The sequence below is a fragment of the Mauremys mutica genome, chromosome 23, assembly GCF_020497125.1.
Source record: "Mauremys mutica isolate MM-2020 ecotype Southern chromosome 23, ASM2049712v1, whole genome shotgun sequence".
NCBI classification, from domain to species: Eukaryota; Metazoa; Chordata; order Testudines; family Geoemydidae; genus Mauremys; species Mauremys mutica.
In genome coordinates this window covers 10,660,738-10,681,553 of record NC_059094.1, presented here as the reverse complement: position 1 = coordinate 10,681,553, position 20,816 = coordinate 10,660,738, and the positions used below count along the sequence as shown (strand labels likewise).

The 20,816-nt window shown below is 46.0% G+C and overlaps 1 protein-coding gene across 2 annotated transcripts in view; it reads left to right on the top strand.

Moving 5' to 3' along the window:
* The first annotated feature begins 328 nt into the window (after window positions 1-328).
* The window catches only part of PHACTR4 (phosphatase and actin regulator 4), a 93,423-nt gene continuing 72,935 nt past the window's right edge, over window positions 329-20,816 (top strand). The window contains exon 1 of one of the 2 annotated variants that reach the window (XM_044997749.1): window positions 329-406. The gene's annotated coding sequence lies outside the window, so the exon portion shown is untranslated. Of the gene's footprint in view, window positions 407-1,703; window positions 1,724-20,816 lie in introns of those variants that run through there. The other variant, XM_044997751.1, reaches the window with a different exon arrangement.

The following is a 20,816-nucleotide window of genomic DNA, read 5'->3' as shown; positions in this document are numbered from 1 at the left end:
ACCCCCACCGCGCCCCAAACCGCCCCAGCCACCGCCCCAACCCCCCTGCTCCCCCACCCCCACCGCGCCCCAAACCGCCCCAGCCACCGCCCCAACCCCCCTGCTCCCCCACCCCCACCGCGCCCCAAACCGCCCCAGCCACCGCCCCCAACCCCCCACCCCAAACCGCACCACCCTCAGCCCCCCAACCCGCGCCTACTCACAGCACGAATCCCCCCAAGTTAATATCCCATAATATCCCCGCCCCCTCACGCTGCCCCCCCCGCCCCACGGACTACGAGTCCCGGCATGCCCCGCGCGCCCCTCCCCGGGCCCGCAGCCTGCCGGGCTTCCGGGCACGCGCCGAGCGCACTCGGAGCCGGGGGCTGCCGCGGGGCAGGTTGGAGCCGGGGCGGGACCCAGCCAGGTGAGGCGATGCCGCGCCGCGCCCCTGCTGGCTGGGGGTGGCCAGGTGCCCCCGGGACCCTCCCCCTCCTTCTGCCCCCCCCCCGAGATCCTCCTCCTCCCTCTGCCCCCCGAGACCCTCCCTCACCCCCCCCATAGCCCCCTCCCTCTGCCCCCCCCGAGACCTTCCCACGTCCTACGGCCCGGCCCCTCTGCCCCCCCCGAGACCCTCCCCAACCCCCCCGCGACCCTTCCCCCTATCCCCCCTCCCTCTGCCCCCGAGACCCTCCCCATCCACCCCGCGACCCTTCCCCCCTCCCCCTGCACCCCCCGAGACCCTTCCCCCTATCCCTCCTCCCTCTGCCCCCTGAGACCCTCCCTCACCCCCCCATAGCCCCCTCCCTCTGCCCCCCCCGAGACCCTCCCACGTCCTACGGCCCGGCCCCTCTGCCCCCCCCGAGACCCTCCCCAACCCCCCCGCGACCCTTCCCCCTATCCCCCCGCCCTCTGCCCCCGAGACCCTCCCTCACCCCCCCGCGACCCTTCCCCCCTCCCCAACCCCCCCGCGACCCTTCCCCCTATCCCCCCTCCCTCTGCCCCCTCGAGACCCTCCCCATCCACCCCGCGACCCTTCCCCCATCCCCCCTCCCTCTGCCCCCCCCAGACCCTTCCCCATCCTACGCCTCCCCCACCCCTCTGCCCCCCCCTTCCCCTTCCCCTTCCCATCACCTGGGGCTAGCAACACACACTCTCCGGACCCTTCCCCAACCCACAGCCTGGGGCTGGCTCCCACTCCCTCAGCCCTCTGAGACCCTTCTCCATCCTATGGCCTGGCCCCTCAGCCTCCTGCCCCCCCCCCCCGTCCCCATTTTATGATCAGCCCCTGTCCCTCAGCCTCTTTTTGCCTGGGTCTGCCCCCCTTGATCTCCGTTTACCCCCTTTTGTCTGGGGCTGGCTCTCCTCTGCCCCCTTTTGCCTCTCTTCCCCGCCCCAAGCATCCCAACAGCTCCCCCACTCTCTGCTGTGATTCTCCCACCTTGCTTGTTGCTTGTTTCACACGCAGCCACCTTTTCTGTCTTCCCCACTTCACCTCCCTGCCCTTCTCTTCCCTAGCTGCCTTTTATCTCCAGGACTTTCTTTACTTAATGCAGAATATCTAACTCCATACCAAGACAAAATCCAAAGACCAAAGGGGTGTGGGGACCAAAGCCTCTCTCATGTTGCCCTAACCCACTGCTTTTCACTGCACTGCATGAGGAGATGGGTTATCCCCTGGCTGTTGTGGCAAGTTGGATGTTCGTGGCTTTTGAGGGATGGCATATGCTGCTTCTGTAAACCAGTGAGCTTCAGCCTTCCCTTTCTAAGATGCTAACCTCTTTTATAGTAAATAACGCCATGGAACAAGGAGGTGGAGGGAGAGAATTTGTGGTGTTGACAAATTTTTGGGCAGTGGTGCCTCACTTTCCAAGTTCCTCAGTCCCAGGAAGGGAGAGAACCTCATCGGGTTGTTTAAAGTCAATATGGAAAAACGGGAAAGACACGGGTGCCTAAACTCTAAATTAGTATTTCAGCACTTAACTAAGTAGCCCATTTTTCAATCATGCTGCACATCCAGCAGTGCCCAGCTTCAGTTGGGAGCTGCTGAGTGCTTCTTGCTAAGCTTCCCTGTTCTTTTGAAACACTTACGCCTTGACTAGACACACAAGTTGTACCGTTTTAACTACCCTGGTATGACCCCACTGATTATAGTGTCCTCATAGAATTGCAGAACTGGAAGAGACCTCAAGGGGTTATCTAGTCTAGTCTCCTGCATTCATGCAAGAGCCTTCTCTGCAAGATTGTATGTGCAACTTCAGCTGGTTGGAACAGCCTTTTGGTATCTATTTGGTTGATCTGCTCTCTCTTCTTTCAGCTCTCATTTGAAATGCACAGTTTCCTCACTTCCAACTAAATTTCCCTTTCCCTTTATTGTTTATCTATGTAACTGAATTATTTAACACAAGTGCCTTGTATTGTATTTGTCCAAGTGGAGGAGGGTGAGGTCTTGAAGTGCCTATATGTAGACTTGCCATGTTAGTTGAAAAAGTATTAATGAGCTTACATTGGTATAAAGTATTTTAGTAGTGCCCAGAAAGGGACAGGAGCACTCATGATCAGTCTCTACCTTAACAACAAAGAGTCCGGTGGCACCTTAAAGACTAACAGGTTTATTTGGGCATAAGCTTTCGTGGGTAAAAAAACCTCACTTCCTAGTCTCCACATTGAAGGTCTTAAAAATATTCCCTTTCTCAAACTTTATCTTTTTAGTTTAAATGTTTATTTTCAATGGTATGAAAGCAGCTGTGCAAATATTTACAGAAATGTGGAGATACAGCCATTTAAAAAACAAACAAACCCTCCAACAAAATATAGAGGGAGGAAGTGATTCTCAATCCTCTTCTAGAAAGTGAACAGAAACCTCCTAAAATAGACAGCTCATGGACTTTAAATGTTGAATTCACCTTTTAAAAATATAAACATCAGAGACTTATCACTGATAGATCTTTATATACTCTAGTTTGTTTGGAGTGGGTGGTGAAGGGCAAAGCTTCCTGGGGCCCTGTCTTGATGAACAGAAAGGGGGATGGGTATTTCTCAGTCTTGTTAACTGAGTTTAGTTAGCTCAATGTGGCAGGTGATAGCCTGCATTTTGGGGCTTTTCTACATGGGAAAGTTTCATTGGTTACACTGTTACAGCTAAACTGATATAACACCTCCTTATCCCGTCAATATACTATATTCTAGTATAAGAGAGATGGTGTTATTTTTTTTGGTTTATCTCAACCCTCTTCCAAAGCAAGAGTTGAAACTGACAAAAAGCACTCTTATACCAGAATAAGTGTGTTTACATGGCACAGTTATACTAATATCACTAGACTGGTTGAAATGCACACCTGGGATTATACCAAAAAAACTTTCCTGTGTAGAGAAGCCCTTAACAGGGCTTTCTTAATTCATTCAAAATTGCTTAAGCTGCCCCCTCTCAGGCTGAAATGTGTCTGCCTAACACAGCTTTGGACTTGTTAGAAAAGCCCTGTTAAAATGCAAGCTATCACGGTGAGCTAATATGATTAAAAAGAATGCACATTTTCTCCATCAAGACATACACGGTTTATTTGTGTGAGCCCTGCAGCAGACTTGAGTCTTTCTTTAGAGGGTGGGGGAAGGGAGGCTAACATTAGTGGGAATGTAGATCTGTGTGGAGGGACTGACACAGATGGGTAAAATGTGATTGCATCCTTGTTTCCCTGCTGCTGGATCAGTAATCTGTGATTACCCAGCCTTCCACTTCATTCAATCACTGGTTAATTTGATCTTCAGGTTAATTTGATGATGATCTCAGGAGCCAAATAATTTGTATTGAAACAAGCCACTTGTATTTTGATCAATCTTGATTGCTTTAGACACATTTAGGGGTGTGTGTGTGTGTGTGTGTGTGTGTGTGTGTGTGTATGTATGTATATATATAATTTAAAAAATAGGCAATATTGAAGTTGCTTCAGGCATTTGTTAGTGATTATTATTCACTAGCTATAACAACTCATTCTATAAGCATAAAAGTGCTCAAGGAAAACCCATGTGGTGATGAAAGTTGTTCAGATATTACAGTCCATTGTTATTGACATACGTGCTGCCATGTGCTAAGCAAGCTGTTGCCCACCCCCGTGGGCACATGGATAATGTATTCAAGCATCTATTTCAAGCAAAATGATAGGTAGGGACTGGTTCACAATGAGAGGAAGGTCCTATGAATTAGGAAACTGAATATGGCTCATGGAGATTAAGGGCCTCATCCTGTGAGGTGCTGAGTGCTTGCTGATCCCACTGAAGTCTGTGTAGTACAGGGTGCTTAGTTAGAGGTGCTCAGCAATTGATAGGATCGGGGCCCTAATTTCTCTTTGTGGTGAGAGAGGTTCTGACGATTCTGTACCTTGTGTGTTTTTTGTGGCTTTGAGAAGGTTCTTTTGTGGGTGAGTTTTAGAGCGCTTGGAAAACGGAGTGCTATAGGGCTGCAGCAGCTCAGTGCTTGGCTTTGTGTAAAGAAAAAAGCTTTTTCAGATGTCTGTTTTTATCAGTTAATTAGTAGTTCTTGCTGATTTGACAGTGTTCTGTGATGAGAACTAGTTCCAGTTCTTTTCTGCACACTAGGGGAATCGCACATTCGTCAGTCAGTGAATAGGCAGACCAGCAGTCGCACCTTTGTGATTGGTTCTAATGCAGGTGTTTCTTAACTCTTTTCAGATAGTACCCTTTAAATCAGCTACTCACAAACTTGCTGTCTGAATCCTTTGTGCTGCCTTCTCAAGAGGCTTCTCGGGCTTCAGCATAGTAAAAAAATATGTAGCATTTGGGATTTCCATAATGCCTTCAATTGGATGATCCCGGCGTGCTCTAGAAACATGCATAAATTGCTCCATGCCTATGGGGCATGGAAATATTCCCATAAGAAGCTGAGGTAGAGATTAGACAGCTGATGGGGAACTGGGAAAGAGAGAACTCAGATTTTCTGACTGTCCTGTGCATTAAGCCACTGTGCTATCTTGTCTGACTTTTTGGTTCCTGGTATCTGAGGAGTAATTTACAAGCGACTGAGTAAATAGTCAAAGGAATGCTTGGGACCAGGATGGGGAAGCAAGCTTGTAAGCCAAGTGATATGGCCGGTATGACCTATTGTTACTGCAGCCCATCCGAATCAGGAGCTGCTATTCTACTGGGTCTATGTCATGGATACTTACCCAGCTTTAAAGAAACCAGCAAGGAAGTAATCAGCGAAGTTTGCAGCAAGGGAAGTTTAAGTTAGATATTAGGAAAATCTTTCAAACTATAAGGACAGATAAGCACTGGAACAAGTTACCTAGAGAGGTTATGGAATCCTGGTCATTGCTGGTTCTAAAGAACAGGTTAGACAAACACCTGTCAGGGATGGTTTAGGTATATTTAATCCTGCCTTTGTGAGTGGGGATGGACTAGATGACCTCTTGAGGTCTTTTCCAGCCCTACTCTTCTGATTATTTTTCAAGATATTTTTAAATGGAAAGATGCTGTTCTGCACACCTACTTTCTGTTGACTTTAATTTGACCCGATTGGGGCTAGGATACCAAGGTGATAGGCACCTTTTGTACCCAGTGAAACCTTTGTTGACACAATAATGCTTATTTGAATCTATTTACAGATGACTTCAAGCCCTTTCCAAACCACATTAGAGAAACTAATTGTCCCCTGATGTTATCAGTTTAAGGAACATGCTTCATCTCTTAGCTGAATGGTATATTTATGTGAAATGATAGAAAACGTCAGTGGCAAAGATGTGAAGGGGATGACAGTAGTGAAAACAATTCCTTTTTTGCAAACAGGAACCCAGTGTATTGCTGTTTTTTTGAAAACCACTTGGCTTTCTACCATAATGTGGGGGAGAAAGGGCTGGGTAAATAGTTTGCTAACTTCATTCTTTTGTATTTGTGCCTTTGATATGCTGATTATGAAACACAGTTAAGAATTGTTTACCGAACAGCCTCATTGGCTTTCAGTGAGACCAAGTGCTTGTGTACGCTTAGGGCTTGTCTACACTTGCTGCACCAGCACTGGTGCACTATCTGTATTGGCACGTTAGAGCGCTGAAACTTGCTGCGCTCTGTTTTTTCACACCCTTTCACACTCGAACGAGAATGTTGCAGAGCTGTAAAGTGCCAGTGTAAACAAGCCCTAAGAGCACTGCGGTGGTGCAGCTACACTGCAGTACACCTTAGTGAAGACATTACCTATGCTGAGAGGGGAGCTTTCTGCCATCAGCATAGGTGCTCCACCTCTCCGAGAGGTGGTAGCTATGTTGACAGGAGAGGCCCTCCCGTTGACAGCACTGCCTATGCTGGGGGTTATAGCACGTCACTCTTTTCCACACCTCTGAGCAACGTAGTTGTAATGACATAAATTGGTAGTGTAGACCAAGCCTTAGGCTCTTAAGTGCCTAAGTCACTTTTGAAATGGGACCCAAGCTCCTAATCCATTTAGTCTTATTTGCAAATTTTACCTTTCGTGTCTGATTCTCCTCTCCCTTCTGCTGATATAAATCAGGAACAACTCCATGAAAGTCAGGGCAGGTCTGCACTAGGAAGCTTTGCTAGTGCAGTATAGCAGCATGTTACAAGTGTGATAACTGAAAACAAAAAACAAAGAATTGTGTCAGCAAAAGCCCCAGTGTAGACTCAGTTATACTGACATCAAAGTGCTTTTGCTGGAATAGCTTATTTTACTCTCCAAACCAGTGTAAGCTGTACTGGCAAAGCTACAGTTAGTGTTTTGCTGGTATAAGCTGTATTACACTGAGGGTTGGCTGGTATAGTTATAGGGAAGAACTTTTTCTAGTGGCTTCAGTGGAGTTACACCAGTAAAAAATTGGTTGGAGAAACATTATTCTTCAAGGCTAGAACTGTTCTTTGCTGTCTGGGTAGAGTGTTAAACCATTTTTTGCCTGAACTATGAACTTGTTTTTTAAAGCTGTGCCGCTAACATGGCTACGCCGAAAGTATGGATGTGGCCATAGAATCTTAATTACTATTCACCGTTTCAGTATAGGGATGCAAAAGTATGTATAGCCTTGCATTTTAGATGTACCGTCATTTCCAGCTGGGACCTATAACAGGATGATGATTTCTGGAATACGCTTAATGGGCCAGCTGGCTTCTGCAAACAAGGCTTTTCTCTCACTATCATAGAAGTTAGCACATTTCATCTCCTGTAAACTGTGTTTAATTAAGTGTTCCACAGAAAGATTCAGAAGTGGAAAAGACCCTGTTAGTCACTTTGGTTTCACTTCCTTGTAAGGGATTCTTGCACAGAGCCAAAAGAAATAATAGTTGAATGAAATAGAAACACACCTTTTTTTCTACATGAGAGGTGCCACATTCTTCTGGGTCTCCTAAGCTTCATGTATACTGGGCTGTGAGCCAAATTAGTGTTTAAATCCTCTTTCTAACGTGGGCCTTATTCTAGTCCCATCAGAGACAGTGGTGGTAAAATCAGGCCCATTGTTTGGCCAGCCATGTTGACAGGATCACATCACTGTGACATTACCCAGGATACAATCTGGAACAGCTGTGTTGCCTTTTACGTTGCTTCGCTGTGAAAGCTACCACTCCTGGTCTGCCCACACATAACCTTCAGCCTGTAAGTCACTCCCAGTTATACTGTACAAGTGCTATGGCCAGCAGGGCAACAATAGCAAACTCCCAGTCCCAGACTTTTCCCTCAGCAATGTGCATCTTATACTGCCCAGCCCCTCCTGCCAATATAAGCTCATATCAAGTCCATCATTTAATTAATAGAAAATGATATTCACAAATCTTGTTATTCCAAATGAAGTTTCCCAAACACTTCAGTTCAAACAAACAGTGGATTAGATAAAACAATAAAACAAGTTTATTAACTACAGGAAGATAGATTTTAAGTGATTACAAATAATGAGGCATAAATGTCAGAATTGGTTACAAAGAAATAAAAGGTAAAATGCAAAATAATACCAAACTTAACAAACTAAGTGAATTTAAAGCAAAAGGGGGTCTCTCACCACCTGTTCTAGCAGTCTTACTGTCTAGCTCTTTCAGCCAGAATCCCTCCCCAGTTCAGTGATGCTTCCTTTGTCTTTCAAGTGTTGTCTGTGCCGTGAGTACAGATGAAGGGACGGATAATCTAGGGAGTTTCCTCCCCTTATAGCAATTCTCTTCTTTGAGAATCATCTCTATCTGGGGTTCAGGTGATGGAAAGTCTGTGGGACTGGAAACTTCCAGCTGTTTTTTTGCCAACATATACATTTCTCACTCTCACCCTTTTTCCTCCAGAGAATGGCTGCTTAACCAGGTGATAGTCCATTTGATTTTGTTGACACTTGGCTGAGATGCCAGTTTGCCTTTTGTCTCTGAGGAACTGGTTTGTGCCTGCTTTTCTAAATTTGGAGCATGTCTCAGCAGTGTTATACAGTTATAACTTTACATGCAATGTTGACCCACATATTTTATCAAGACAATAATGATCAGCGTATTATGAGGTTTGAAATGATACCTCACAAGGCATACTTTGTACAATATCACTATAGTTTTGTAAAAAGGGTGAACATAGGGATAACAGACTGTCACAGTCATGTTAGAAATATATTTTTAAAAGATGCTGAAACATGTTTCAAACATGGTTCTGGCATATTGTGGTCCAATGCATATTGGCCAGTAAAATGGTGAGGAAGCCAGTGTAGCTGGTGTGCTTAATCATGATTCCTGAACTCTCTTGTGGGTTCATTGAGGCCTTAGATATGTAATATCAGGCTTTCTGTGTGGAATTACCCAATGAGCAATGTATGTAATGTTTTCCTTGGCAGCAGTGTTTTACAGTAGAGTTTTGAAATTAGCTGTGGCTTCAGGCCACTGGCTTTTTTATTAACTTTCTGCACTTTGTGCTGGAGTGGCAGCAAAGGCCAGAACACGTGATGCTAGCAGACTTACTTTGGGGAAAGTTCATACTTGCTAACTCAATTTGATTGCTCTTTATGGCCTGAGTCCAGGATTTGCAGTAAATTTATCATTAACTTTAGAAGTGCTATTCTGTTACTTTTGTCTGATATGTACTTACTTATTTTTGCTGAATATGCAGGATAACTAGTATCAGGAGGAAGTGGAAAAATTAGCTCATTCATTGGTAGTACATATCTGATATCTCAGTCCTGACGGCCTCTTTCTATACTGGATTCAGTGAAGACTGACAGCTATTCTGGAATATTGAAGTATCCACTTCCCTGTGGAGAATATGCGGCTTATACAGAACATATCTGGTGGACTTCAATAATTACTAATACAGACAAAGCAGTGAATTTCATCACTGTGACATATTTAGTCGGCTTTTTAAGATACCTTGAAAAAGACCCTATGAGCGCAATCCAGTCATTGGTTATAGAAAGTGAATCATAGAATCATAGAAGTGGAAGGGACCTCGAGAGGTCATCTAGTCCAGTCCCCTTCACTCGTGGCAGGACTAAGTATTATCTAGATCAGGCATAGGCAACCTATGGCACGCATGCTGAAGGCGGCACGCTAGCTGATTTTCAGTGGCACTCACACTGCCCAGGTCCTGGCTGCTGGTCTGGGGGGCTCTGCATTTTAATTTAATTTTAAATGAAGCTTCTTAAACATTTTAAAAAACCTTGTTTACTTTACATACAACAATAGTTTAGTTATATATTATAGACTTATAGAAAGAGACCTTCTAAAAACGTTAAAATGTATTACCGGAGCGCAAAATCTTAGAGTGAATAAATGAAGACTCGGCACAGCACTTCTGAAAGGTTGCCGACCCCTGGTCTAGACCATCCTTGACAGGTGTTTGTCTAACCTGCTCTTAAAAATCTCCAATGATGGAAATTCCACAACACCTCTAGGCAATTTGTTCCAGTTCTTAATCACCCTGACAGTTAGGAAGTTTTTTCTAATGTCCACCCTAAACCTCCCTTGCTGCAATTTAAGCCCATTGCTTCTTGTCCTATCTCAGAGGTTAAGAAAAACCATTTTTCTTCCTCCTCCTTGGGAACAACCGTTTACATACTTGAAAACTGTTCTCATGTCCCCTCTCAGTCTTTTCTTTTCCAGACGGAACAAACCCAGTTTTTTTCAATCTTCCCTCATAGGTCATGTTTTCTAGACCTTTAATCATTTTTGTCGCTCTTCTCTGGACTCTTTCCAATTTGTCCACGTCCTTCCTGAAATGTGGCGCCCGCAACTGGAGTTGAGGCCTAATCAGCATGGAGTGGAGCAGAAGAATTACTTCTCGTGTCTCCTGCTAATACATCCCAGAATGATGTTTGCTTTTTTTTGCAACAGTGTTACACTGTTGACTCATAGTTAGCTCCTGGTCCGCTATGACCCGCAGATCCCTTTCTGCAGTGCTCCTTCCTAGGCAGTCATTGCCCATTTTGTATGTGTGCAACTGATTTAGGAAGGAACAATGGACTACTTTGCATTTGTCCTTATTGAATTTCATCCCATTTACTTCAGACTATTTCTCCAGTTTGTCTATATCGTTTTTAATTATAATCCTATCCTCCAAAGCACTTGCAACCCCTCCCAGCTTGGTATCGTCTGCAGATTTTATAAGTGCACTCTCTATGCCATTATCTAAATCACTGATGAAGATATTGAACAGAACTGGATGCAGAACCGATCCCTGCGGGACCACACTCATTATGCCCTTCCAGTATGACTGTGAACCCCTGATAACTACTCTCTGGGAACAGTTTTCCAACCAGTTTTGCACCCACCTTATAGTAGCTCCATCTAGATTGCATTTCCCTAGTTTGTTTATGAGAAAGTCATGCAAGACAGTATCAAAAGCTTTACTAAAGTCAAGATATACCATGTCTACCGCTTCCCCTCTATCCACAAGGCTTGTTACCTGTGACGAAGTGGGAATGTTCTTGATGTGGTGTTTGAATGCTGAGTGGGGAGTATTAACCTGGGGTGGTTGCAGGGGAGTTTTGCTGGGACTGCCTGCATTGGGGAAGGGAGGATACCTGAGCATGTAACATGAGAACCTGGGGGGTTGGAGGCCAGGTAACACCTCTGCCCGGGGAAACTGGACAAAGGACACAAAGGCTGGGGGAGGAGCTGGGGGAAGGCGAGAAAGGAGATGGCTGAAGAGAGTTTCAGTTTGGAGCTGGCTGGAAAATAAAGAGGGATGCCCCGACCAACAGGGCTGTGCCTCCCTGGGGTCCCCAGATGGACCTAACTAAAGAGGGTCCTGTTGTCTGTCTCTGCAAGACCTGTTTTGGACTGTGTTCCTGTCGTCTAAATAAACCTTCTGTTTTACTGGCTGGCTGAGAGTCGTGGTGAATCGCAGGAAGCCGGGGGTGCAAGACCTTGACTCCCCCACACTCCGTGATATTACCCTGTCAAAGAAAGCTATCGAGTTGGTTTGACACAATTTGTTTTTGACAAATCCATGCTGACTGTTACTTGTCATAAGGAAGGAAATAATCTTTGCAAACACATCACAGATTTGGAAAGTAAAGTAAAAGAACGCTGTAGGCTCCCGTAGGCCTGCGTTCTATTAATAGTTCTGATGCTGACATACCCTGTGACGCGAGGCAAGTCGCTTTGCCCCCTGCCTTTGTTTCCTCTCTTGTCCTGTCTTAATAAGAGAGTAGCTGCCGGTATATATTTGGGCCCCATCTAGGTGCTGTGCAGTCTCGGTTGGAGCCTTTACACTGGAATAGAAAATAACAAAACTGAGTATGTATCATGGGCTTTTACAATGTCAGTGATTAACATTCTAAGTCTTAAGTCCCTGTGAAACTTGAAATAACCGTGTATTTAGTTCTAAAATATTTCTTAGTATTCTCCAGTTTAAATATTTGGTCAGGTTTCATTCTTGGTTTTTCTACTTCCCTTGGATCATCCTTTCCGTGTCATGATACACATCTTCGTTTAATAGTTTCAGTCTCTGCCGTGGGGAGGCTTTCTGTATGAGACATACCGTGATGGGAACATGTTTACCATTAGGTTTTCATTAATTGTAGCGACATTCTTGCAAAGTGAAACTTTTATTGCACAATCTTAACATCTCCGTGTGAAAAGAAAAAAAAACCCGCAGAGAAATTTCATCTCTTTCCCCGCCCCTCAAATTGAAACATTTAAAATGAACACAGGTAGAGAGAACAAAGATTCTAGCATAAACACTGGCTATGTTAACATTTCTAACTAGTAAATGCATTGTGGATGATCTCCTCTGAAGGATTTATTCTGATCTGAGAGCATTAGTCTCTGGAAAAATTAAACCTTTTTTTAAAACCCACTTTGCTGCTGCTGTTCTGGCAAGTTTTGGTGAGTGCTGCCTCCCCACCCCTTGCCTTGCTTGATTGGTCCATGCTGAGCATCGGTTGGACCAAAGTGTATTGTGCTCTGTGGACCTTTTGGCCCAAATGGCATGGCAAAATGGAGTTGGAAAGTTACCGGTCTGCAATTCTGTGTTGGCAGTTAGCAGGGTGGGAAAGGTTCTTTGCTCAAAGCTCTTATAGAGTGATTCATGGCAGTAAAGGACCCTTAAATGTTTAGATTGTATTAATTTTTTTTTCTGTTTGATAATTTAATCTCCATGCAAGGCTGAACTATAGCTGCAGAAAGGCTTCCAGTGTATGAAAGGAAAGATCATTAGTACCAGGTATTGAAAATCATCCAGTTTAATTTATAATTTCTGTTTCTCATGTTTGCAGTTGTGCAAATTATTAACTAGCAGACGTATTTGATTGCAAATGGTCACTGAAGACATGCCTGTAGTAGAGCGCTGCTGTCCCTCAAGGCAATTTTGCATACAGTGGTGTGGGGGATGCTGGAATGCCTACCGACAGAGCGCAGTGTCTTTTGCTGACACAGCTTCTTATGGTGAGGATGCGTGGCGCCGGAAAAAGCAGCCAAGTGCACGTGTGCTGTACCAACATAGTAATGTTGGCAGCTAAGTGTCACCAAAGATTCTGACAGTGAAACTTTCTAGTGTAGACATGGCCTGAATTAAGTAGGAAAGAGAAATTGTGATGTGTTGACACTTGGTGCTAGTAGTCAAGGGCGGCTGTGTGTATTTTGCCGCCCCAAGCATGACAGTCAGGCGGCTTTTGGCGGCATGCCTGCATGAGGTCCGCTGGTAACACAGATTCAGCGGCATTTCTGCGGGAGGTATGCCAGTCCTGCGCCTTTGGCGTACCCGCCGCTGAAACCGTGGGACAGGTGGACCTCCCGCAGGCATGCCGCCAAAGGCAGCCTGATTGCTGCCCTCACGACAGCAGGCCGCCCCCCACGGCTTGCCGCCCCCGGCACGTGCTTGCTGCGCTGGTGCCTGGAGTCGCCCCTGCTAGTAGTGGTGTTTCTGTAGCAACCTAGACCTCCTAGTTTCCCACCAATATAATGTAGGGTTACCAGACAGCAACTGTGAAAAAACGGGACGGGGGTGGCGGGTAATAGGCACCTATATAAGAAAAAGTCCCATAAAATGGGACTGTCCCTTTAAAAACAGGACATCTGGTCACCCTAATATAATGGTGTCTGTGCTGGCTGCTGCTAGGCAGCAGAGGAGTTGGTTTGAGAGAGTGCCTTATAGATCTAGCAATCCAGGTGACTGTGCTTGCAAACAGAAATTTACTCCCATTGTTTACTCTTCCTGCATTATTATCGTGGGTGCATGTGACTTTAGGCACTTTTGTTCCTGGGTTGGTTGTTAGATCTTAAAAAACGAATTAAGGTGCTAAACTCTATTGCTTTTCTGCAAGAGAGTCCCCCTACAACCCTGCTGTACTACAGTCATTTCTTGGCAGAGCTTGTATGGGGGAACATTTGATTTAAGATCTGATATGCATGAAATGTTGTTCAGTCACTCTCAGGCCCTTCCTTGTTCACTGAGGCGCACCTCTGTTTCAGGTAGTGATTCATGGCATTGCACGTTTAATCAGAGTTTCTATAGCAGCAAAACCTTTAACAAGAGGGTGGAGTTCCCTGCCAGTTCATTGCGGTGTATTTTGAGTATTTTATGGCCAATTTGTAGCTGCTCAGAGTCACATTTATAAAGGATATGTTTCAAAAATGTTCCTGCGTTCATGATGTAAATATCAAAGGGCAGGTCTACGCTTAAAAAGCTGCAGTGGTGCAGCTGCAGCGCTTTCCTCCATGAGAGATGGTAGCTATGTTGACGGAGAAGCTTTCCCATTGATATAGTGCTGTCTACCCCAGGGGTTAGGTCAGTATAACTACATCACTCGGGTGTGGATTTTTCACACTCCTGAGCAGGGCCGTCCTTAGGGAGGTGCAGGGCCCGGGACTGCCGAGTTTAGCACTTCTAATCTGCCAGGGGCTGCTCTCCCTCAGCCCCGCCTCTTTGCCCCCCAGTTCCGCCCCCTCCCTTGAGCACACTGAGCCCTCGTTCATCTCCCCTCCCCTCCCCCCCAGCGCCTCCTGACGCCACGAAACATCTGATCCGCGGCAGGCAGTAGGTGCTGAGGGGGAGGCACTGATCAGCGGGGCCCGCCGGCGGGCAGGAGGTGCTGGGGGGAGGGAGAGGGTCTGATAGGGGGGCTACTCATGCCCGCCTGCTGCTCGCCTCCCTGTTGGCCTCCTCATCCCGCTCGCCCTCCTGCCTTATCTCCCCGCCTGCCTCCTCATGATTTTATCGACGCGTAGGGCTCCCCAAAGTGCAGGTTCGGGGCAATTGTCTCCCTTCAGCTCTGCTCCTGAGCAATATAGTTATACTGATGTAAGTTTGTAGAGTAGACCTGGCCTAATGCTGCTAGAAATTTCTAGCTTTCCCACTAATTAGCATGAGCAGTACTTACTTTATTACTTGGAAAATGTATGTAGTGCTTCTGGTGTGCATGGCATTTTATAGTCGAGTAAACTCTCGAGCAGTGGTGGGCAGCCTGCGGCTCACGGGCCCCTGCTTCCCGCAGCTCCCATTGGCTGGGAACGGCGAACTGTGGCCACTGGGAGCTGCGGGCGGCCAGGCCTGCGGACAGTCAACGTAAACAAACTGTCTCGTGGCCTGTCAGCAGATTACCCTGATGGTTGCCCATCGCTGCTCTCGAGAATATAGAGTGATATTCCTTAGACCGGGTGGAGATTAGCAAACATAGTAGCAATAGATCAGGAGGCTTTTGACTAATCCTGAAAGATTTTCCATGAATCACAATTTTGTCTAATTTACTCGGCCTCTTATTTATATTTGATCATTGTAAATCTCAAGGGATACTTAAAAAAAAATCGGTTGCTGGATCGAGTGTCAGAGACCTCAAACTACATTCTGAAGTCAAGGATTTCTTAGATGGCCCTAATTTTTAATGACAGTAACGAGTGTATCAGAGTAATCAAGATAATCAGTTGACTGAAACATTCGGTATTCAAAACCTGCAGCCTTATTTCTGAGCAATGCCCTATCAAAATCGTGGTGCATTCCTGATAGTATTATGCCATGTTCATTATTGTGGTGTCCCAGGGCTTCCAGTCATTTTGGGGAGAAGGGAGTTAGATGTTTTTGATACAGGGACCTATTCTGAAATGGTTAACAATGTTAGCAATTGGATGCTAGATTAAATTTGACGTCAACAATAACACCTCTGTGAAGTGAGTGGTTGTGGTGGGGAGAGCATGACCTTTGTTTCAGTCTGCCTGTCTACAACATCAGTGCACCAGGCTAGACTCCAGTATTCTGAAGTCCCTTCTGAACTTGAATGGCTAGAAAGCTTTTAAACAAACCTAAGTGCAAGTTTTTAGGGGAATAATAAAAATCCAGACTCTGAAAGTGTGGATATTCTGTGTATGTGGTTTGTCCCTAGTAATGTGGGCTAGTTAAATATAAATCTGTGGATTGGATGTTTGCATGAGACAATGCAAGGAGGATTCAGTCTTGAGGTCTTCACCATGATTCATGATTAAACACGGCTAATCACTAGGGTTGTTGTTTTTAAATGGTTGCATGTCTCCCCAAGGGCAGCACTCGGTAAATATTGCTGAGCTTACACTTACAACGTCTGAGTGGATGGATTCACTGACAGCAGGCTGACTTTTGCACATATCCCAAAAGCAATACATAATGCAATGCGTTTGACTGACTCTGCTCAAGAGAGCCTGTGGTAGTAAGCCTTGTCTGTAAGAAGTCTGTATGCAGCATTCTGCCTGGCTGTATCCAGTGCCAATAGTTTCTCATATTTAATTAGCAATAGTTCACGCACGTGTGTATTTAAAAAAAAAAAAGAGTAAAGCTGGTGTCTGGTTCACATTTTAATCCTCTGCTGTTTCAGAGGCTTCGGCTTGGTCTACACTACATACTTTCTTCAATATAACTACGTTGCTCAGGGGTGTGAATAATCCACACCCCTGAGCAACGTAGTTATACCGACCTTAACTCCCCATTTAGACAGTGCTATGTCTGTGGGAGAGCTTCTCCCACGGACATAGCTACCGCCTCTCGTGGAGGTGGCGTTATTAAGCCGATGGGAGAGCTCTCTCCATCGGATTAGAATGCCTTCACTAGACACGCTACAGCAGCGCAGCTGTACTGCTGCACCTGGGTAAGTGTCGACAAGCCCAAAGAGAAGAACGAGCTAAGCCCGTTCCAGCCTGACCCCGAACGCTTGCATTGCTACTTTTAGCCATGTAGCCTGATCCCTACAAACCCAAAGTCAATGGCTCGGGCTCTGAGATTCAGTGTTTCAGGGCTCTTATTGCAGTGTAGACTTATCCTTAGTTTCTGAGGTCCTGTTTCCATTCATCCTTTACATCCTTTCTGTGTCTCTGAGCTGCAGTCATATTCTCTTGGAAACAAAGCTACTGTCCCTGGCTACTCACTGTATAACTGGTATATCGCTCTTGCTTTTAGCAGTTGGTACGAGGGCTCCTGAACATGTTTTTAAAAGGTACATTGTTTGCTGTCTCTTACAGTGGTTCACAGACTGTTTTTCTCCCCACACTCTCACCCCATGTGTCTTCCCACTGCCTCCCACTTCCAATAGGTCCTTTGCCTTTTGGAAGGCTGAATCTGTTAAGGAATTTTTGATGGTAAAACGTAGCCCCTGGATTACTTCAATTTCCTGTTGTTACTCTGAGTGACAAATAAATAGAGCATTGTCTTTGTTTTCTTATCATAGTTTAGACCAGACTGTCTACATTTTTATTTGCAGACTCTGAAAACTTCATTTAAAAAGGAGTGATGTTTATTGGGCCCCATCTGTACTCAATTCCAAGTGTGCTAGCCAGATCCGTTTGGAAAAATATTTCAGGATAAAAAGAGGCGAACACTTTTGTTGGCTAGTATCAACAGGGCTGATCTGCAATGAGCCATATTGTAAATCCCCATTTGACCTTATTTATACTGGCCAGGGAAATCATGTTTGCACCTTTCTAGCAGAGTGTTGTTCAAACATTGTGTGAATTCAGCACAGATGGTGTCTTAGCAACGTGGTTAGATTTCAGGTTGCGGACTGAAAGTGATAAGATTGCTTTGCAAACTTTTACTCGCCCACTCATCCAAGGTGCGTGATATTATTTTGACGGGCAAGTAAAAATCATTGTGTCTCATTATGAATCAGCATAGTAAAGGGCTGGCAATCATCTGACTGGCAAGTAAAATATCATTGTTTTTCATTATGAATCGGCATGGTACAAGTCGTTTGTGCTTGGGCTGGCAAATTTTCTTGGTTCTACAAGGACATAAACTGCTTTGCAAGTGGAGAAGCATAGAGTAAGGAAGTTAATGGAAACTGTTTTGATTGGTGATGGTAGCAAGCTGCTCCTTGTGGATTGCTTAAAATTCATGGTTTCAGAGTAGCAGCCGTGTTAGTCTTTTAAAATTCATGATCCGTTTGGATGGATTGAAGGAACCTGCCGTTGAAAAACATGAGCTGCAAAATCTTGCAGTCACATGTTTCCCCCTTTACTATTCTCAGACTAAACGGATGGGAGCACGTAAGTACTTAGATATAAAGAACCTGTGGCTGGACATGAGCTGCTCCCAGCTGTGGCTAATATGCTACTGTAACCTTAACATAGGACTGTTGGATCTCCTACTTTTCCCAATTTCAGTTCTAGCTTTTATGGACCGCTCTTGCTGACAAAGCCGCGTTCACACTGCCACTTGCGTTGGCAAAACTTTTGTCTTTTGCGGGGGGGGGGGGGCGCTTTTTAAAGTACCTGTGAAAGACAAAGGTTTTGTGGACAACTTTGCAGTGTAGACAAGCTCTCAGTGGTGTGAATAAGCCACCCCCCTGAGTGACGTAAGTTACACCGACCTAAGTGCAGGTGTGGACAGTGCTATGTCGGTAGGAGAGCTACTGTCGCAGGGACTGGAGTAATTAAGTCTACGGGAGAGCTCACTCCTATTGGCTTAGTGTGTCTGCACTAGCAGTGCTAGTGGTGCAGCAGCACCAATGCAGTGAGCCATTGTACACTACATTGCACCAATGTAATATAGCCATAGCCTGAGTAAGAGTTGCTCTGGAGTGATGGGGGTTTGGATTATATTATAGCACAACGTTCCACTCAGTCTAGTTACAACAGTACGGTCTTGCCAGAGTAGATGGGCCCAAGTTACCGTTCAGGGCTGTCTTATAACCATGATAAAGATTGGATGATTAGTAAAATTATAATATTGTTTGATCTGCCTACATGGAAGTCTAAGATGTGTTGTTATGGTTGGAAAATTACTGTGTTATAAAATGATCCCTTAACAAAGCAGTTTTGCTAATGTAGATAGGATCTGGCAGGTATGCTTTCTACCTCCACCCCCTGATGTAGAAATGCTTTGCTGGAAGTGAAACAGGGTTTCTGTGCAGTGGGTGTCCATCTAGTCTACCTGTTAGATTTGGCTGTAGAACTGGGATTTGGAGATGCTATCTAATGAACCCTGGCTCTTCACTTCAGTGGCTTTTCATTGCACATATTTCAGTATATTGTGCTTAATTAGCCCAGTCCAGATCATAGATAGATTCTTGACACTGGCAATCTCATCAAACGGGAATGAACCACAGGGGAGATGGTAGGACTGGTGGAATTAGAATTCCTCTCTTATTAGGCCTTGAGGCACGCAGAGGAATCACCAGATTCTGTCAGGAAGAAATTTAAAGCCTAGGGTGTGGTAGGAATTTCTGAGGCTTGCTCTAGACTACCAATTTATGTTGGTATAAATGGAAAATCCACCCCCCTGAGCAATATAGTTACACCAACCTAACCCCTGGTGTAGACAGTGCTCCGTCGATGGGAGAAGCACTCCAGTCAGTGTAGGCAGGGCCGGCTCCAGAGCCCAGCGGGGCAAGCAGCCGCGTGGGGCGGCCCTTTCCCGGGGGGGCGGCAGGCTGGGCCGGCGGACCTGCCGCAGTCATGCCTGCGGGAGGTCCACCGGAGCCCCAGGAGCAGCGGACCTGCCGCAGGCATGACTGCGGAGGGGACGCTCGGCCCGCGGCTCCAGTGGACCTCCCGCAGGCATGACTGCGGACGGTTCACTGGTCCCGCGGCTCGGCTGGACCTCCCGCAGGCATGCCTGCGGCAGCTCAACCGGAGCTGCCGGACCAGCGAACCGCCCACAGCTGCGGGAGGTTCAGCCGAGCCGCGCGACCAGCGGACCCTCCGCAGTCATGCCCGCGGGAGGTCCGCTGCTCCCGCGGCTCGGGGGCGCCTCCCGGGCATGACTGCTTGGGGCGGCCAAATTTGTAGAGCCGCCTCTGAGTGTAGGTAGCACCTTCACTAAGTGCTACAGTGGTGCAGCTGCACTGCTGGAATTGTAGACAAGTCTCTAGAAAGTGTTTGCATTCTCACAGGTATTTAACAGTACTTTTATTGCACTTGTCTCAACACTCCTCACAAAGGTGGGTAAGCACTGTCTCCATTTTACCAGAATCCCGATCCTGACACTTCTTCCGGTGCCTTATCCACTGGATCAAAACTGCCTCATTGTAAGACAACGAGGATCTAAAAAACATGGCATTACAGTGAGCGATTGAACTCTCTGGCTACAAGAAAAGAGTGAATGAGGAAGCTGGCAAGGGCTGCTGATCCGGGATTAATATCTGTGGTGTTTACAGGTTTTCTTAGGGGGGCCCCTTTAAGCTAGAAATCCTCACCTGGACACCCCTCCCCTACACCAATCCCTTCCCCGCTTTGGGACAGCTAGAGGTAAATCATGCTCAGTGCAGTGTGACTTACAGCTCTGTTTTAAATGACTTTTTAAACACATTTACCCAATAAATTAAGTAAGGCTTCCCTGGTCTGTAATTACCTGGCTTGCACATATCTGTCTGTTGGCACTGAACCTGATTCCTGCTGCTCTAATTCCTCCAGGCCACTTCGTATTTTGGTTCTGTCCTCCTGGCCCTTCCCTCAGTTTTGTTTTAAGTAGTAAACTTGTTCACAGTTGGTTTTATGCTGAAGGAATATCTGTGATGCAGGCATAGAACAGGCAAACAGGTGTTTGCTATGAGGCAAAACTCTCTCTTGTAGGGGGGCATGTTCATTTATGTTTGTAACCTGTTGTTTTTTTAAGACTAGCACAGACTGGGGCTTTGTCTTCATTGCCAAAAGTGTGTTTTTACATCAACACTGAATGCGTGTTAGCTAACTGACTGTAAATTACTCCTGGATAATAGGCACTGTAGTTTTTACTGCCCTGCAGCCAGGATTGCTCAACCATGTGTGTGGGGTAGAGGGTTGAGACCAGTTCCCTCGGTGGGTTAAGCTAAACAAGAAAAAGGCAGGCTTATGCCAGAATAAGAGCATCCACACACACTGGTATTTGGGAAGAGTTCTGTGTGTAGACAAGCCCTAATGCTGTCTGTCATTGGACTCCTGTGACCTGGAGCAAGTTACTTAAAACCTGTTGTGCCTCAGTTTCGCCA